We start from the raw sequence: 20,687 nt of genomic DNA, 5'->3' as shown, positions 1-20,687 counted from the left end.
CGCATCTGGCTCTTGTGGGTCTTGGGGAATAGAACCTGGGTCGTTAGGCTTCATAGGCAAGTGCCTTAATCGCTAAGTCATCTCTCCAGCCCTCACCACAGTATTTGTATTCATCCTTCTTAAACCTGACATCTTATAATAGCATTTGCTTACCGGTGTACGGACCCGTCTCTGCTGCTGTGGTTCACGTAACTGGCATACATCCACAGCTAGGCACAGGGCCTGACACCCAGGAAGGCTCAGTGAATGCTGACTGAGGAAACTATGGATGGGTAATAGAATGACTCATACCCAAGCAGGCTAGCAAGAATATAGCCAAGGGACTGGAAAGATGGCTTAGCGGTTAAGGCACTTGCCTGTGAGGCTTAAGGACCCAGGCTCAATTCTCCAGGTCCCACAAAAGCCACATGCACATGGTGGCACATACATCTGGAGTTTGTTTGCAGTGGCTAGAGGCCCTGACGTGCCCATTCTCATTCTCTTTCTCTCTCTCCCTCTCTGTCACTAATAAATAAAGAACGAACATAGATGGAACTTTGGAATGGAAATTAGGGTACCAGAAAGATCAGGTTGATGAGGCAGGCCTAGAACCAGTGATGTTACAAACAGGGCCTGGGTGAGATCCAGTCATGACCTCCTGAGGCCTTTGAGGTTCAAGGTCACAACCTTCAGCTTCAAGGCAGATTTGTAACTGGACCCATTTTCCCATTGCCATCCATACTCCACCTGCCTGCCTTTTATACCTGTGAGCTATTATGATGTCCAAACTGCACCCCAAGCCCACTCTCTACTACTATCCACCAGACTGACCACACTGACCAGAGTCTACCACCAAGCCCTTACAAACCATGGCCAGACAGCAATAATGCAGGCTGCCTGTGTAGATCCCTCATCCAATAATCAGTGTTCCTAATAGTAAGCCTACGTAATACATGCCAAGGGAACCAACCATATGATCTTCTTCAACCCTCACAACATTCACAGGCAGCCTACTACCATTATAATTACCATCTTAAAAATAAAGAACTGCAGGGCTGGAGGGATTGCTCAGCAGTTAAGGCATTTGTCTATAAAGCCGAAGGACCCAGGTTCAATTCCCCAGTACCCATGTAAAGCCAGGCGCACAAAGTGGCATATACATCTGGATTTCATTTGCAGTGGCTAGAGGCCCTGGTGCACTCATTCTCTCTGCCCTCCTCCCTCCTCCCTCCCCCCCCCCTCCGTGGTGTGATAGCACATGCCTTTAATCCCAGCACTTAGGACGCTGAGGTAGGGGGATTGCTGTGAGTTTAAGGCCAGTCTGAGACTACCCAGTGAATTCCAGGTCAGCCTGGGCTAGAACTAGACCCTCCCACAAAAAATAAAATAAAATAAAGATGAAGAAATTGAGATGAAGCTAAGAAACTGGCCCGAACTCTCATAGAAAGATGCTCTGATTTACATAGATCTAGATGCCCAAGCTCAAAAAATGGTAAAAATGTAAAGTATAAAAATAATGACAGGGCTGGAGAGATAGCTTGATGGTTAAGGCACTTGCCTGCAAAGCCAAAGGACCCAGGTTCAATACCCTAGTACCTATGTAAAGCCAGATGCACAAGATGGCTCATGCATCTTGAGTTCCTTTGCAGTGGCCAGGGGGCCCTGACATGCCCATTCTCTCTTTCAATCTGCCTCTTTCTCTCTCTCCCTCCCTCCCTCTCTCAAATAAACAAAGTAAAATAAATAAAACAATGACAAAAAATAGTACCTAACATAACCAGATATTTTCTACACAAAAGAAACTAAGCTATTATGTTATGTATTATATGAACTACACTATTTTGTATCACTATGACAAAATTCCTGACAGAAACAATTTAAAAGAGGAACAACCTGTTTTGGCTCAGATCTTCAGACCATCACAGAGGGAGGGCCTCGCAGAGCATCTCTATTCATGGCTGCAGAATCATGTATCCAAGATTTTAAGCCAGCAAACTGAAAGCTGTGAATGAAACTAGAACCAGGGCCTAGGCTACATCTTTCCTTCTACGAGCTAGATCCCACCTCCCAAAGATTGTACAGACTCGCAAACCAGCTCAACCAGCTGGTGAACAAGATCTCAAAACATCAGTCTGTGGGACATTGCAGACTCCACAAATATCGCACCTACTCCAGACCTACTAATGCACAATTACATCCATTTCACAGAGAAAAACAGAACTTGCAGCTTGAAACAACTTACCCATGACAACCCTTGGCCAAGTTAAGGTGACAGAAAGTTAGATGGACAGATAGACAGACTTGCTAACACTGAACACTCCTTGTTATATTCAAACAGATCTGCAGTGACCTGCAACATGGTGTTATGTACGAATCCACCGGGCTTCATTTGCAGCTATCCTGGGACACACGTGGGCCACGGATATGACATACCTCATAGAATTTTGCCATCACAGATGGGGACCACGGGCCACCAGCATGAGCCACAACTGTGAGTTTGCTAGAAACCTAGAAGCGTATGGCCTCAGTAGGACTCAGGCATCTAGCTCCAGCCAGCCCTTGACCCACGTGAGCTGGACCCAGCTGTTCAATCTATACCAGGCAGCCAAACACAGTTAATTCCTCTAGGCCTGTGAAGCCTTGGCCTGCTGCGCCAGCGGAAGCTTCAGCTAAGAGAGGAGGATTGATCCCTCGCTCACGGTAGTGAACAGAGGAGTCCAGCTGCAGAGTCACCCAAGGCCACTGGCTGCCAAAGCCGCCTGGCCTTTCTTTTACCCCCTAAGCCAACAGAACTCAGCAAATGGGATTTCAAACTGTAGTGGCCACCTGTTGGTTTTATACCCATAGCCTCCCTTCCTCTCTGCTGAAAGAATCAGTCTATCCATAGAATCAGGCCGCCATTGTGTGTCAGGCATGCAAGCTATGCACAGCCCAGCTCCACGTACATCACGGTATACAAGAACGATCCCACCAGTACTGAACAGTGAGGCAGTCCTACCCTGCCCCCTCTCCCCTAAGCCCCTCCATCTTTTAGGTAAATCTTGTATCTCAAAGCTGGGCATATGGTCTCTGCATGGCCAGTCACAGAACCCTTCATCCCTGGGTTCAGGAATAATTCCAAGTGGTAAGCTAGAATTCAGTTTTGTTTTTTTTTAATATTAGGGTACTATGTTCAAATGGATGAATTTCAGCTGTTAACAATTTAGTCTCTCTAAATTTGATAGGAAAAAAACTTAGGAATCTTAAAATATATTTGGTATGTCTTATATGAAAGTAGAATTTGAGACAGATAGCTTTCTAAAGGAATTTAATTGGCTTAGCATCCCATTCTTTCCATAATTTTAACCCATAAGGACTACTTCCCAAGTGGTGGTTTGCAGCCCTGGCTAAAAGTTAGAATCACCTAGGATACCCAACCAGATTAATTATATTAGAAGGCAGGCTTTGTACCTATGGTAGTCAGCTTTTACTCACTGTTAACAACTGAGACAAGCTAGCTTTAAACAGGAAAGATGTGGGTTGGAGACATGGCTCAGTGGTTAAGGCACTTGTCAGAAATGCTTAACAACCTGGGTTCAATTCCCCAGTACTCACATAAAGCCAGATGCGCAAAGTAGTGCATATATCTACAGTTTGTTTGCAGTGGCTAGACGTCCTGGCACATCCATTCTCTCTCTTCCTCTCTCTCTCCCCTTACAAATAAATAAATAAAATATATTTTAAAAAAAAAAAAAAAGATGGGGCTGGAGAGATGGTTTAGCAGTTAAGGCACTTGCCTGCAAAGCCAAAGGACCTCACGTCTATTCCGCAGGACCCTAGGTAAGCCAGATGTACAAGATGGCGCATGTGTCTGGAGTTTGTTTGCAGTGGCTGGAAGCCCTGGCGCACCTTCTTTCTCTTTCTCTCTCTCTCCCTTTTCCCTCTCTCAAAAAAATACATACAAATATTAAAAAAATTAAAGATGTGGGCCAAGTAGATGGCTCAGTGGATGAACCACCTGCCACACAAGCACGAGGACCAGGGTTGAGATTCCTGGCACCCACATACATGCCAGATAAGTGCAGCAGCCCAGCTGTGATCCCAGCGCTTGGGAGACGGACGCAGAGGACCCCCAGGACAAGCTGGCTAGCTAACCTGGCAGAACGGCTGAGCCCTGGCTTAAGCGAGTGGACCATGATTGAGAAAGACACTTGATGTCAACCTCTGGCCTCCACACACATGCACGCCCACATGTGTGCCTACATGCGCACAAACATGCATACAGCCTACACTCACACAAAAGTAAAGATGTGTTCTGCCTCAAGGTTTCAGAAATTGTAGCCCAAGGTCACTGGGCTCTGCAGGATGAGCTCTGGAGAGGCGGTACCTCATTGGCACAGGAGTGAGCAACAGAGGAAACTGTTCTGTCACGGCATCCAGGAGGCAAAGAGAGAGAGACAGAGGAAGGAGCTGGCGACAGGATATGCCCTTAAAGGACACTGCCCCATTTCTTCCAGGCAGGCCCCATCTCCTGTCACGCCATCAAAGTAAGGGATCTATCATAAGATTAATCTAAAGCCAGGTGTGATGATACACGCCTTTAATCCCAGCACTGAAGAGGCTAAAGTAGGAGGATCTCTGTGAGTTCAAGGCCATGATGGGGCCACAGAGAGAGTTTCAAGTCAGTGTGGGCTAGAGGGAAACCCTGCCTCAAGAAGAAAAGAGGAGCCAGGTGCCTTCAATCCCAGCACTCAAGAGGCAAAAGTAGGAGGATTGATGGTGAGTTTGAAGCCACCCTGAAACAACATAGTGAATTCCAGGTCAGCCTGGGATAGAGCAAGACACTACCATAAAAAAAAAAAATAAATACAGGGTGAGAAGCAATATCCAGAGGCATTGCCCCCACCCAACCATGACCGAGGGCTGTCCTCTGGCAACCCTGTGGTGCACACCAGCAATCCCACTGAGGAGGGCCCTCGGCAGAATGGGGCAGGGAGGAGGGGAATGAGGCCTACACATGATGTGTCCACACAAAGTGTTTACTTAATAATAATAAAAAAAATAATTAATCTATTGGTTAGGTCACAGCCCTAAAGTGATCCAAAGACTTTTTAAAAGTTAACCAGCTCAGCCGGGCATGGTGGTGCATGCCTTTAATCTCAGCACTCAGGAGGTAGAGATAGGAGGATCACCATGAGTTCAAGGCCACCTGAGAATACAGAGTGAATTCCAGGTCAGCCTGAACTACAGTGAGACTCTACCTCGAAAGACCAAAAAAAAAAAAAAAAAAAGTTAACCAGCTGGTAACCAAACCTTTAATATATGAGCTTTAGAGTGGAGAGAATTCATATTCAAACCCCAATCTTAACTGTGCGACAGTATGACCACTCATTTCTCTAATGTGTCTCCTAAGTGACCTTTAAGTGGACCAATCTAAGCAGACTATGTACATCAGTAGACCAAATTCAGTGAAAACAAGACCCACCTCTTTCAGATGACATAGTAAAACTAACAAAAAAAACTTTAATTTTTAATTTTTTTTTCCCCACAGATGACTGTAAATACAGAAACCTCTCCCTTCTGCTCTACCAACTGTCCTTTTGTTGCTCTTGGTCACCCATGCCCTCTGCGTGTGATTGTCCTTTCCCTGCTGCCCTCGGCGCTCTCCTGGCTCTCTCCCTCTCCTTCGGGCTCAGTGGCGGGAGGTTCCACGGGTTTGAGACCTCTCCTTCCACCTATCCTCAGAGACCCAATTCCAGACAGAAACTCCTTCTGGACTGGCATCCCCAGGCACAATGGGCATATATTGACTTTCAAGTAGTTTGTTTTATTTTGTTTTTAAAACATAGGAAAACCTCAAGCCTTGTAGAAAATGAAAACTTTGTTCTTTTTTTTTAAAGGAATTTTTTATATGTATTTATTTTTGAGTGGAGAGTGATACAGAGAAGAGAGAAAGAGAGAGACAGAGAAAATGGGTGCAACAGGGCCTCTAGCCACTGCAAACAAATTCCAGAAGCATGCACCACTTTATGCTTCTGGCTTATGTGGGTATTGGGGAATTGAACCTGGGTCCTTTAGGCTTCACAGGCAAGTGCCTTAACTGCTAAGCCATCTCCCAAGCCCTGAAAACTTTGTTCTGAATGCATACCACTGCCTTCATCGATTAAATGACTATAGACTGTAATCCCCTCCAACTAAAATATGTGTGAATTAAACTTCATGAGGGAAAACTGATAATACTTCAATACCATCTATGGTGATTATTTTTACTCCAATAACTGTGAAACTGAGAAGCTGCAAATTATACCAAATTACCACAGAATTTGACTGTTAACAGAAAGAGTCAAATCTACAACAAGGAATGCTAATAAGCATAAAAATATTTAGAATGAGGCCTCAGTTTCCAGCACATTGTCACCTGCACCTTTGGTGAGATTCTAAAGAAGTTTCTCTGTTTTCTCTCCTAGTCATACTTAACTATTCTTTAAAAGAAAACATAGGCATACCTACAAAAACCCCTGAAGGGCTGGAGAGATGGCTTAGCGGTTAAGCACTTGCCTGTGAAGCCTAAGGACCCCGGTTCGAGGCTCGGTTCCCCAGGTCCCATGTTAGCCAGATGCACAAGGGGGCACACGCGTCTGGAGTTTGTTTGCAGAGGCTGGAAGCCCTGGCGTGCCCATTCTCTCTCTCTCTCTATCTATCTGTCTTTCTCTCTGTGTCTGCCGCTCTCAAATAAATAAATAAATAATTTTAAAAAATCTATCTATCTATAAAAGAAAAACCCTGAAATATATCATTTTAACTCTATGAAACCCACTGGCAACAATATTCTTTTTCCCACTTTCTCTTTTTCTCTCTATGGAGTCAGCAAACTTGGGAAAATAAAGCTATGGCAAGCAAACTGACCTGTTCATGGGCAGAGAGAGAGAGAGGCCTTGGAAATGCTGGAAAATGAAATTATGGTGCTGATCAATATAAATGCGGACCAATAAAGCTCCTAGACTCTTGAAAGGGTTTTAAACATAAATATTCTATTTTCTAGGAACCAAAAGAAGAGTCTTGAAGGTGATTAGAATCTGCCACTCCACAATATGTCACTTTGGAATGGGGGTTATTCTGAGTCAAAGTCAATTAAAAATTAGCAGCCCTGGAATGGATGGGAGGGGTACAAAACACTTTCTCTGCTCTCTCCCATTTAGCAGGACATAGATTTCCCTTGTAAAGGAAACATTTATAAAGTTTTTTCCCTCTTCCACCCAGAAAAAAAAAATGACTTTTATCTACATAGCAGATCTTATAAAACAACCTTTATTTCCCATACATTCTCCCAGTCATGTTCTTCTAGTCGATCCCTCCCACCTCCAGTTGTGCTCTAGAAGCCCTCAGCCTCTTCTCTCAACTGCTTCTCAGTGGGGTATGAAAGCCTCCAGCTCTACACACCTCTTTGAAAGCTTATTTCTTTCCATGAAGTCCTTCAATATGTAGAAGATTTATTCTCATAATCTCTCCTCTGTCAGTTTAACTTTTTAGGCCCTAGAAACAGAACTTGGGTATAGGAAGAGAACTTTTCTTCCCCTACAGTCTCTCTATATAATAAATAATTCAGAAAACAAAAGGTATTTAGTCAAATTGGCTTCATTTCCCTGCCCAGAGATGAAGAGTAAGGGTGATTATGTTAAAGGGAGGGGAGGGGAGAGGAGGGAAGGGGAGGGAAGGGGAGGGAAGGGGAGGGAAGGGGAGGGAAAGGGAGGGAAGGGAAGGGAAAGGGAGGGAAGGGAAGGGAAAGGGAGGGCAAGGAAGGAAAAGGAAGGGAAAGGGAGGAAAAGGAAGGGAAAGGAAAGAATAGAAGCAAGGAAGAAAAGAATGAAGGAAGGAAGGGAGGGAGGGAGGGAGGGAGGGAGGGAGGGAGGGAGGGAGGGAGGGAGGGAAGAAGGAAATCAAACTTTAAGATAGGCCACCTCTGAACAAGTAGTTCATTTAAGATTTCTGCATTATTAGGATGTAAGAATAGTGCTAGTAAAAATGAGTTGTATTTGGGCTAGAAACATTGCTCAGCAGTTAAGGCGCATACCTGCAAAACCTAATGACCCAAGATCTGTTCCCAGTACCCACATAGCCACATGCACAAAGTGTTGCATGTATCGGGAATTTGTTTGCAGTGGTTAGAAGGCCTGGCACACCCATCCTCTTTCTTTCTCTCTCTCACAAATAAATATAAACAAATATAATTAAAATACTTTTAAAAATAGGTTGTATTTTATCTAAACAGTTCTTTAAATTTTTGCCATAACCCTGTCATAGGTCATTAAAATTGTTTTAAATGTGATCTTAAAGGGGTTTATTCTTATTCTTATTACTACTAGTAGTAGTTCTAATTATGAAGAATGGAGCCAACTAAGTACCAGGAAAAGAAACCCAGTCTCAAGGTGAGTGTCAGAAGCGCCCTAATTCATGGACACAAAGCTAGAGATGGGGAGGTGGAACGAGGAGTTAATCTCAAGTGTGTCCCAGGGCATAAACTAAACTTAATCAAATTTCAGAAGAGCTTTGTGATAGGCCATCTCATACCTTCCCTTTCCAAAGCTTTCAAAATGCTGTTTTCTAGATAGTCCATTCCCCACCTCTTGTTAGATTACGTCGGATTCATATCATGATACTTGGTTTGTCAGAGCCACTGGCCTCTATCCTAAAGGAAGTGTGGAGTTGATGGAGATACTCAGAAAGAAAATACCAACACCTGTCCCCCTGCCCGACTGGCTCTATTTGCATGAGATCCACCCCCGGCAGGCAAGAAGGGGGTGTAAAGGCAGCCAGCCCTAAGAACCACTAAGTCAGAAAAGCAACTGAATCAGGCTAATATTACATAATGAAGAAATAAATCTCCATTACAATGTTCCAAATTCCATTTATCACAATGGGGTACAGCCTGTCACTTTCAGGGACCCAGATTCTCCCCCAGCAATTTTACAAAGGCTTGAATGCACAGTTTGAAACATATACCTCCTTTCCCACAGTGGGATTTAGGACATATACCCTCAGATACCTTAAGTTGAAGGAATTTGAGAAAACAACAAAAACAAAAGGTAACTTTCATTTTCTCTCCCTCTCCCTTGAAGCAGTTTATAAAATCCAGAAAGGATCTGTCAATCTTCCCAAGAAACAAACAGATCATAAAATCCTCTTGTGAGAAATGGTCTCTCTGTACATGGAGGAAAGGAACAGCCTCATTTCTAGAGACAAAGGGACAGAGTGAAGACTCCACCAAACAGGCCAACATACTTACTAGCCACACTTGTCATTCCTCACCACTTCATCAAAGCCAGCACAAGAATACTGAGGTTTCAGGTTGGAGAGGTTGCTTAGTGGTTACGGCACTTGCCTGCAAAGCCAAAGGACCCAGGTTTGATGCCCCAGTACCAACATAAAGTGAGATGCACAAGGTGGCACGTGCATCTGGAGTTTGTTTGCAGTGGCTAAAGTCCCTGGCATGCCCATTCTCTCTCCCTCCTCTCTCTCTTTCTCTAATAAATAAATAAGTAACATGTTTTTTAAAACAACATACAGGTTTCCCCAACTCTACAGATCTTCATCTCCTCATGAGGACTCTATGTCATGCAAGAGTTCCATGAAGTTGTTCATCTACGAGGCTATGGGGCCTCAGCCATATCCTGGGATGTATAAAGAAGACATTCCAATTCCCTTGCACCCATAGTAATCAAATATTTACAATGGGCTGGAGAAGTCGCAGACATAGTATGTGACCAATAAACTTAGAAGGATAAAAGATAATGCATCCCACTCAAAATTCTAAATCCAGTAGACAAGGAAACATGAAGCAGGATGCATGAAATTGTGATTTTGTTTTATTTTATTTTTTATTTTTTTGGTTTTTCGAGGTAGGGTCTCACTCTAGCCCAGGCTCACCTGGAATTCATTATGGAGTCTCAGGATGGCCTCAAACTCACGGTGATCCTCCTACCTCTGCCTCCCAAATGCTGGGATTATAGGCATGCGCCACCATGCCCAGCTGATTTTGTTCTTTGTTTTGTTGGTGTTTTCTGAAACGGGTTCTCATCTGGCTGGTCTGCAACTTACTATGGGCTCTAGGCTGGTCTTGAACTCATGATCCTCCTGAGTAGTGGGTTATAGACATGCACCATTATGCCTAGTGTATATTTTTTATTAGTGGGCAAAGCACTTTCTATGGGCTACTTCTTTAATAATCTAAAACATCCCTCTAAGGTAGAAATTATTACCCTATTACACAGATGAGGAAATTGGCCCTTGAACACTTTTAAAAAATATTGGTTGGCCATTTGCATTTTTTCTTTTGAAAACTGTCTATTCATTTCATTAGCTTATCTATTCACTGGCAGGATTTTTTTTTTTCTTTCTGTCTTCCTTTCTTGTCCTTTGATTGTTTGTTTTTTTTCAAGGTAGAGTCTCACTCTAGCCCAGGCTGACCTGGAACTCACTGTGTAGTTCCAGGGTGGCCTCAAACTCACAGCGATCCTCCTGCCTCTGCCTCTCAAGTGCTGGGATTAAAGGCGTGTGCCACCACAACCAGCCAGTTTTGGGTTTTTTTTTTTTTTCTTGTTTATTTTTTGCAGTTCTAGATATCAACCCCAGTCTAAGGAATACCTAGCAATGATTTTCTTCCATTCTGTAAGCTCCCTATTCCCTGTGCTTACAGTTTCCTAGTTGGTGCAAATATGGCATTGTAACGTGGCCAAGCCTCGATTTCCCCTTCTGTGTAGTAGGGTAAGGAACCCCACCGTCAAGCAATGTTTGATTTCATGTGACCCCACTTGCTGATTCTTGGGATTCTTTCCTGTGCTATCGGAATCCTCTTCACAAAGTCTTTACCTAGACCTGTAACTTCCAGTGACTGCCTGTGTTTTCCTCTAGTATGTTCAGTGTTTCTGGTTTTGCATTAAGTCTTTTTTAAAAAAATTTAGTTATTACTTGTAAGCAGAGAGAGAGAAGAGAGACAGAGAGGATGGGCACACCAGGGCCTCCAGCCTATGCTAATAAACTCCAGATACATGTGTCACTTTATGCATCTGGCTTTACGTGGGTACAGGGGAACTGAACCTGGGTCAGCAGGCTTTACAGGCAAGCAGCTTATCCACCGAGCAAATCTCTCCAGCCCTACAGAAGGTCTCTGATCTACTTTGAAATTATCTTTGTGCAGGGTGAGATGTGTGAGTCTAATTTCATTCTTTGTCAGGCAGATATTCAGTCAGGCTTTCTTTTTTTTTCCCACTACATGTTCCTGATGCCTTTATCAAAATTTAGGTGACCATAGATTTGTGGCCTTATTTCTGGGCCCTCTATTCTAATCCACTGGTCTATCTGTCTGTTTCTGTGCCAGTATCATGAGGCCTTTGTCACTTTCAAAAGTTCAGGACCAGATGGATTCATTATCAAATTCTGGCAAGCTTTTAAGGCAGATGAACACATCTCAAACTGTCCCACATAATATAAAAGGAAAGATCAGTCCCAAACTCACTCTATGAAGCCAGTATTACCTGATACCAAAAATGAATGAAGACACGAAAACTACAGACCATTTTCCCAAAAGAACACAGATGCAAAAGTTCTCAACAAAATACTTACAAACCTATTTCAAGAACACATCAAGACTGTACATCATGGCCAAGTAGGTTTCATCCAAGGGATACAAGGTTGGTTCAATGTATGCAAATCAATAAACAGAATTTATCATATGAACCTAAGGACAGAAATCATACAATCATCTTGAAAGATGCAGAGAAGGCATTTGACAATATTCAGTGTGCCTTCTGATGAAAGATCTAAAGAAATTAGGAATAGATGGAACATACCTCAAAAATAATCAAGGCCATATATGACAAGCCTATAGCCAAAATTATAGTGAATGGGGAAAAAAACGAAAAGATTACCTCTAAAATCTTCATACGCATTCAATATAGTTCTCTAGGTTGAACAATAAGACAAAACAAAGATATAGAAGGGCTAAAAGTAGGAAAGGAGGGCTGGAGAGACGGCTTAGCAATTAAAGCACTTGCCTGAAAAGCTAAAGGACCTTGGTTTGATTCCCCAGTACCCACGTAAGCCAGATACACAAAGTGGTACACACATCTGAAGTTCATTTGCAATGGCTGGAAGCCCTGGTGTACCCAGCCCATTCCTATTCTCCCTCTCTCTCCCTCCCTCTCTCCCTCTCTCCCTCTCTCTCTCTCTCCCTCTCTCTCTCTCCCTCCCTTCCTCCCTCCCTCCCTCTTTCCCTCTCTTAAATAAATAAATACAAAATAAAAAATAAATATTTTTTTTTAAGTAGGAAAGAAGCCGGGTGTCATGGTGCACACCTTTAATCCCAGCACTCGGAAGGCAGAGGTGGGAGGATCACCATGAGTTCGAGGCCACCCTGAGACTACATAGTGAATTCCAGGTCAGCCTGAGCCAGAGTAAGACCCTACCTTGAAAAAAAAAATTAGGAAAGGAAAAAATGATATTATGATATTATCCCTGCTTGCAGATGATATGAATTGTATGCATGTGACCCTGCAGATTCTACCAGAAAACTCTTCATTTTAATAAAGATTTTCAATACAGTTTCAGGATACAAAATCAATATGCAAAAATCATAAACATTCATATATTCCAACAATGAGCTTGCTGAGAAAGAAATCAGGAAAAATATACCATTCACAATAGATTACTCCCCTTCCCTCCAAATATAAAGTACCAAGGATGTGAGAGACCTCTACAAAGAAGCCTTAAAGACACTGAGAAAAGAAATAAAGATACCAGATGTTGGAGAGATCTTCCATGCTCCTGGATTGGCAGAAGCAATATTGTGAAAATGACTATAGTCAAAAGTAATCTGCAGATTCAATTCAAGTCACATCAAAGTTAAAGTGACATTCTTCACACAGCTAGAAAAAGCAATCCAGTACTTATATGGGAACACAAAAGACCACACAGAGCCAAGATGAACCTAAGGAGAAAGAGCATTGTGGGAAGGCGTCACAATTCCTGACCTACACTGACAATCTAGAATTGATATTCTTGTACCAGAAAGAGACTTACATGTACATTAATGCTTAAGAAGCACAGATCCAGCTGTCTTCTCCACACCAACTATTGCCTCACACAGATTTATTATCGATACTGGATCTGTAGGCTTAAAAATACCCGAACAGAGTTGGGAAGATAGCTCAGCAGTTAAGGTGCTTGTCTGCAAAGCATAATGACCTGGGTTCAATTCCCCAATACCCACATGAAGCCAGATGCACAAGGTAACACATGCTATCTGGAGTTCATTTGCAGTGGCTAGAGGACATGGTGTGCCCATATTTATTCACTCATATTCTCTCTCTCTCTCATCCTCTCTCTCTCTCTCCCTCTCCCTCTTCCTCCCTCTCCCCCTCCCCCTCCCCCCACCTCCCTCCCTCTCTCTCTCTCTCTCTCTCTCTCTCTCTCCTTGCAAATAAATGTATTGAAAAAATGCCCAAATATTTTACTTCCTTGTTTAAGATTGCTTAGTGATTTCTCAAATGTCCTCGGAATTAAGTCCCAGAGTCTTGGAAAATCCAAGTAATGAATGGTATATAACATCAACCATTCACTGCAGCCTCACCTCATCACTTCCTCCAGCCACTGTCATCCCTGAGTACCCAGATCTCCTTTTTCTGTTCACCAGATTCCAACACCTCTTCTTCTCTCCTCTCTTCTCCTCTCCTCTCCTCTCCTCTCCTCTCCTCTCCTCTTCTCCCCTGTCCTCTCCTATCCTCTCTTTTCCTTTCTTCCTTCCTTCATCTGTACCTAGAACATTCTACCACCATCACCACCTCCCAATCAGTCACATTCCTTGCTTTCCACCAGCACACAGTGGAGGTCCTGGCAGGCCAGCCGAATGTTTAGAATCCCAAGGGCTTCTGCGTTTGCTGTGTCCTCACTTCCTGTTTCTCCTCTGTGCCTTGGCATGACTTTACAGGAGCTCACCTCCTTATTAATAACCCCATAGCTTTGAAAATTGTCAACATCAGAAAGAAGCTCCCTCATGTCCACCTGGCCATTGCTCCTGAATTACTCACCAGCTGGGTGACAAATGACTCACATTAACCCTGAGGCTCCTGGGACAGACTCTGGTCCTTTCTACAGGTACACAGAAGGCCTCGCTGACAGAAGCAGGCTGCTTTCAGATCAAAGTTTATTATCTAGATGGAGCCATGGTACCGAGACCTCTCAGCAAGCAGTACCTACACAAAATCTTTTCCATCTCTCTGCCTCACATCCAGAGTGTCACTATATAGATTAGATGGGTTTTAAAGAAAACCGTATTTTAAATATGCTGCCCCACCTAAGAAACAAGTGAAAATCTTTTTACTTTCACTTATCACAAGTTTACATTGATAAAGACAAAAAATAAGAGGTATTTTCTATTTGCTGTAAGATAATCAGGAACCCAGTGGCAGGCTCCAAATTTTAAAAGCTCTATTTCACCATGACTCCATGTGGTTAAAATGCTTATTATCACTATGTTACAGAGAAGAAACAAATCTAACAGAAGCCATTCCAGGAGAAAGAACTGGGATTTAAATCACAGGCTTTCAGTGTACCAATCCATACTGTTTCCCTGCTGTTTTGTGGATCGCTTTCTGATCTAAGATGTCACAGCCATGGACATACTCAGATACAGCCCTTTAGAGGCTAACCTCAAAGGCTGAGATTTTTCTCTGCAATGCTCACGTTGAAAGTAAAGTAACCTCCTACATCTTATAGTTCAAAGATGCACTTCTGCACTGAAAGAGAAAAGTAAGATTCAAGAAAAAGCCGTGTGTGTGTGAGCAGACCTCGGGAGAGGGGGAGCTTACAGATGCAATTTCACAAACATGTTTTCAGAGTCTTACAGCAGCCGAGCCATGTGTGGGAAAGAGAATTCTCAGACTGTCACTTGGGAGAGTCTTCGGGAACACAGAGGTTGACGGGGAGAACTTCTCGAATACTGACTGCTTTGGGAATGTTTAGCCAATAATTTACAAAACTGTTATGTTATTATCTAATTATACAGAAATCATCTTTCACACAGAAAAGGTGAGAGGTACTTGGTTTGTTATCTATGAATACATAATTGAAGGGCCTGTGTGTTTTCTAGAACCAAAGCTTTGTGTAATACAAATACCTTGTGTACATTCCTGACACCTGCTATTAAAGGGTTAGATGTGAATGTAAATACAGCATCAGGTTCTGTTCTCGGGTATCTGAAACAACAAAGGAGTATTCAGGAGACAAAACAAGGCTGATTCCCAAAATAGAAGTGGAACATATTGGAGCTGCTTGTTCATACAGCTAACAAGAACAAAAAGGCACTTCCTAAAGCATTCTCCCAAGCATTTATGAGAATAAGGCTAGGGGAAGGACACCACACAGAAGAAACAAGTCCTGAAAGGGTGCATTCCAGTTCGGTGAAACCTCTCAGCAATCTGCCTGTGCTCACACAAGGACATGAGAGGAAGACCACTGACTCAGCCATCTACAAAATGAAAGTGATAATTGATGATTTTTAAGGTCCTTCCAGCTCTAACACATCATGTATCTTTCATTTCTATGTCCTTTGCACCTAACAGGATGAATACATAGAGATGGTCAAAAGACATGTATTGAATTAATGAAATAGCACCATCTTTGCAGTAAGAAAGGATACTTGACAACAATTGGCTCTAGCCTGTGGTGGCATAAAAAGAAGAAATCAGAGGGGGAAAAAATCATTATCTTAATAGCTGCACATGTGGTGTTCCTAGCTGGCTGCTGGTGGGAAAAAAATGATGCTCGGGTCTAGTCTCATTGCTGACTCAAAGCAACGATGCGACCTTGGGCAAATTACACTGTCACCTGATCCAGTTTCCTCCTCTCTGAAATAAAGGTATGATAAAGCTATTTATAACTAACATTTGTGGAACCTGCTCTGTATGCCAGGAACTGTTCTAAGATCTTTGCCGTAAACTTCAATGATCTCAAAGGTATTGGCGGCTCTAACATCAGTGTCTAATTACAGCAGCATTATGGTTCTGCAGTCAAAAAGGTTGAACTGTCCCTGTTTTGTTTTGTTTTGTTTTGTTTTGTTTTGTTTTGTTTTGTTTTGTTTTGTTTTGTTTTGTTTTGTTTTCAAGGTAGGGTCTCACTTTAGCCCAGGCTGACCTGGAACTCACTATGTAGTCTCAGGGTGTCCTCAAACTCACGTCGACCCTCCTACCTCTGCCTCCCAAGTGCTGGGATTAAACGCATGTGCTACCACACCCAGATTTCTCCCTGTTTTGTAAGGTTGAACCTCCTATTAATATAAAACCATCAAGCAAGAGGGACTACAATTCCAGAACTTCTATTCCTTAGCTGTATATTTTTTATGACCATTAAGAACCTACTTTGTATGGACACATCAGGTGTTGGTACCATCTTTTCCCTCCTCCCTGCCCCCATTCCGCAGACGGCCCTCCTCAGTGGGGATGTTGGTATTCCCCATGGAGTTGTGAGTTATGCCTTGTGGGAGTAGCAGTCAGTTATTGGAGGGAGGGAGTGCCTTTGGGCATGACATCCCAACCTGTATTAGAGAGGTTAGCTCTCTCATATAACTTTTAAAAAAGAGTTTAATTAATAGCAAATGTAGCATATGTGTATACACACACACACACACACGCCTTAAAAAATACATATATATTTGAGAGACAAAGAGTATGGGTGTACCAGGGTTTCCTGCCACTGCAAACGATTCCAGACATACGCACCGCTTTGAGCATCTGGCTTTATGCGGGTACTGGGGAATCAACTCTAGCTCGTTAGACTTTCAGGCTTGTCAAGCAAGCAAGCTCCTTTAACCTCTGAGCCATCGCTCCAGCCCAAATGTAGCACATTTTAATACTAGCTGTGAAACAAAACATGAGCAAACCGCATTGTCAAGCTTTTTCTGATTTACAAATGGAATACAGTGTGTTGCTTGCTGAAAGAGATGGTTTGAGGATGCTTCTAAAAAATTCCATATTTAACACTTTGAACTGTACATGCAATTTTTTAAAAAAATCTGCTAAATATTCCTCTAGTCCCAGTTTAAAGTAGGCGACGCAGGATGGGAGCCAAGACTGAGGGGCGATTGGGAATCGTAGTTCTGAATGAAGAGACTCGCCCGTTGGGTGGCTGGAAGTGAGACTTCAACTCCCAGGAGACACCGCGACAGGCCAAAAGGCAGGCTGGGAGCCAAAAAAATACAAGACTACAACTCCCAGAAGCCTTTGCTACCGAGGTCGCCCTCGGTAAAATGGAGCTTTCAGGTACAATCGACTTAACCACAGGCAGGTAACAATCCTTGGCAGTGCGTGGCTCTGGTGAGAGCGTGTCTATTACACCCACGAGAGAATTTTCTCGAATATAGCTAAGGCTCAGGTAATAATAGCAGCTGTCGTCTAGCAAACTTTCACACAGCTTGGAGGAAGCGTCCTTGGACCAGGGAGTTTGTTAAGCTGCTTATCAACCGCCCCCCGCCCCGCCCCAGCCAAGCTCCCCCACGCAGACGGCAAGCACGCCAGCCGAGGACGGGGATGCCACCTGCTCGCCCCCTTCCCCGACGAGCAAGCCGACCTGGGCGCGCCCCGCGTAGGAAACTGGCACAGCCCACCCACACAATAGGGGCCAGGGCAGGGCGGCCCACGGGTGGCCGGTTCTCCACCACAGCGAATGCGATGGGGGGTCTTTTTTTTTCCCCTACTTTAGACTTCTTTTTTTTTTTCTTTTTCAAGTTTCAAAATGCACAGTCTCTCCCAGAACATTGTTTTCTCTGTGCCCCGTTTTGCACCCGTCCAGGGCACCTACCTGTTCAGATCTTTATTTTTTTTTTGGGGGGGGGGGGCTGCTACAGCTAAACGTTTTACAGAGACCTGGTGGGGGGCGCAGGGACTCCTGCTACCTGTACCCCAGGCTGGGCGAGCACAGGCAGCCGGCCAGGGCCGCCTGCAGCTCTCAAGGGCAGAGGTGCGGTGCCCCCGGACGCTCGGGCGCGACCTCCTGCCTCAGTGTCCCCACTTTGGACTACAAGGAACTGGGGAAGAGGGGTGAGGCAGGAATTCTCGCTACCTGTCTCCGAGACTGCTCAACCCAAAGGCAGCCAGGCCCGAGTACACACACCCCTAAGGGCACGGGTGGGGTGTCCCTGGACTCGCGGGCGCGCGGCCTCGGTTTCCCCACTTTTATAGAAGGAACTGGCCAACAGGTGGGGCAGGGAGGGATTCCCGCTACCTGTCGTCGACTCTGACAAAGGCAGCCAGGGACACCCCCACCCAACACCTCTGAGGACAGCGGTCTTAAACGCGTCCCAGGACACACCCTCCCCTGGCGCCACCTCGTGCCTCAGTTTCCCCACTTGTAAAAGGAGACGGGAACCGGGTGGGTTAAAGCCAAGGGCCGGTGCTCAAGAACTGGGGGGGGCCTGGGTCCCCCCTCCGGGGAGCCTCGAGGCGGGGTAGGGTGGGTGGGAGAGTTCTCCTCGGGGACACACGTCCACCGTCAGGTCTGGCGAGCAGAGCTGGCCTCGTCCCCTGCAGACGCAGACGCAGACGCGTGGAAACCCAGCCCCGCGCCCCACAGACACGGTTCCGCTCGGGCTGGCCTCCCGCGGCCCTACCTGCCACGGCCTTGGCAGCTGGGAGCGGAAGGCAGAGGGCGGGAGCGCGGCACGCGAGCGCCACAGGACCGGGCAGGGCTCCGACGCGGAGGGAAAGCCCGCTCCGGGACTACAATTCCCAGAACGCCTGGCGGCAGGGGCGGGACTCAGGAGGGCCTCTCATCTGGAGACAGGCGCGGCGGCCAATAGACGCGGAGCGTGCGCCTACACCGGGCCAATCAGAAGCCACAGTGACAGACATGGCGCCAAAGAGCACCTGAAGGCTACCTTGGTAAGAGAAATTATTTTTGGCGTAGGTTGCGCGGCTTTTGGCTCTTTCCACTTGGGGAGAGGATCTTTATTCTTTTCATGTGAAATGAAAGTCCACAAACCGCTTCAAGACTCCACACCCCACTGCACTGGCTCAAACCTTAGATGTCCTAAGACTCCTTTTTGTATTTCTCGGAACACGCCCGCGAAGCCCGTTTCGCACACTTCTGAGGCCACCCTTGGTGCTTCCTGACATCCTCTCGCAAAGTTGCACGCAAGCTCCCCTCCCTGTTTTTGTGATATTTTTCTTTCCGCACTTGTCACTACAAAACACTCTGTAGAGTGCTCCTGTGCGTTTTACTGTCTCACTAGCTCACTAGGATGCAAGACCCGTGCAAAAGGGGATTTTTATTTTGATGCAGTATTTCGGACACCCTAGAAAGATGCCCGACGCATACTAAATACGGTTTGAATGACTTCATCAAACCTAGAGGCAACCTTTCCCCTCTTCTTCATCTCTCTCTCCCTCTCCAATTAAACCCACCTCTGACCACCACAAGTCCATTGCCCTTGGTGTTTTTAGTTTTTAATTCAAAACCAGTTTCTCAATATAATCCATACCGAATGTCATGTGGATACTGAAGAAAGTATTGACTCAGGCAACTCCTGCCTCAACATGTTCTGGGTCTAATGGTGTGTGAGAAGTAAACTTAATTTTGCAATAAAAACAGCTACAAATTGCTGAATGTGATTGTCACAGTATCATTCAACTCCTAAGCAGAAACTATGATCCTGGCTATTAAACACTTGCCACTACATTATACTGTTTCTTTTGGCCACTGTTCTTAATAATGTTTCCTTCCTTGCTTGCTTGCTTGCTTTTCTTTCTTTCTTTCTTTCTTTCTTTTTTTTCATTCCCTCACAAAGTCGGATGCAAGAAAACAGAGAGATTTTTCCACTCACCCTTAGCATTTTTGAAAGTGAAATGTAACATCCAACAACACTTGGACAAATCCTAAGATATGTCACAGGTTTGTTTTTTTTTTTCTCTCACCTTGTTCTTTGGCCTAACTCATTACATGCAGGTGACTGCACAAAGCCTTAGATCTTTCATCCTTTCTGATGTTTGAACCCCATGGAGAGTAACAAGGTGTCTTACAAAGCATCCTGGTGAGAAATTCTGATGTCCTTGGAACCTTGACTCTCAGAGAATGTCACCCTGGATTATGGTCAAATTATGCCTTACAACACAGTGACACTATGTGAATTGTGAATTAAGATGAAAGAGAAAACAATTACAGTTAAAACAGCAGGGAGGTGGTCAATATGTATACAGATTAATTTTGTGCATAAGGATTAAAACCCTTCCTTCAGGCCTCCTAACTTAAGCTTCTGTCAGTTTGGGGTTATTTCCTATAATGCAATAGTTCTTTCTGGCTTTGATGAGTGTACACTTAGCTCAGCAGTCCCCAGCTTTTCTCGGGCTGATCAGCATGAGAGATTTCAACACATGTGTCAGCAGCCAAACTAAATGTGGAAGAAAAAAAAATATCACTGAATCATATGAAACTGGAGACTTCAACACCTACACTCTCCTCCTGAGAAAGTATCAGCCTACAGATCATCACATCTTCTACTCAGAGGCAAACAGGAACACACTCAAGGCCAAAGTCATGGCTAAGGGCAATTGCAACATTGATGAGCATCCTTACACAAGAAAGGTGTTCTGGGCAGAAAGTCAACTATTGACCTTCCGCAGTACATATATTTGTAAAAGCATTAAGGCAAGACACATTCCTTGGACCCAGGACCTCCAAGTACCAAG

The 20,687-nt window shown here is 44.5% G+C and overlaps 1 protein-coding gene across 2 annotated transcripts in view; it reads right to left on the bottom strand.

Moving 5' to 3' along the window:
* Positions 1 to 18,697, bottom strand: part of Fhit (fragile histidine triad diadenosine triphosphatase) — a 1,635,415-nt gene extending 1,616,718 nt beyond the window's left edge. The window contains exon 1 of one of the 2 annotated variants that reach the window (XM_045135946.1): positions 18,614 to 18,697. The gene's annotated coding sequence lies outside the window, so the exon portion shown is untranslated. The remainder of the gene's footprint in view (positions 1 to 18,613) is intronic. The other variant, XM_045135948.1, reaches the window with a different exon arrangement.
* Between the last annotated feature and the right edge of the window lie 1,990 nt (positions 18,698 to 20,687).

The sequence above is a fragment of the Jaculus jaculus genome, chromosome 16, assembly GCF_020740685.1.
Source record: "Jaculus jaculus isolate mJacJac1 chromosome 16, mJacJac1.mat.Y.cur, whole genome shotgun sequence".
NCBI classification, from domain to species: Eukaryota; Metazoa; Chordata; class Mammalia; order Rodentia; family Dipodidae; genus Jaculus; species Jaculus jaculus.
Note: the sequence above shows the minus strand (reverse complement) of the source record. Positions and strands in the feature narration are given on the sequence as shown.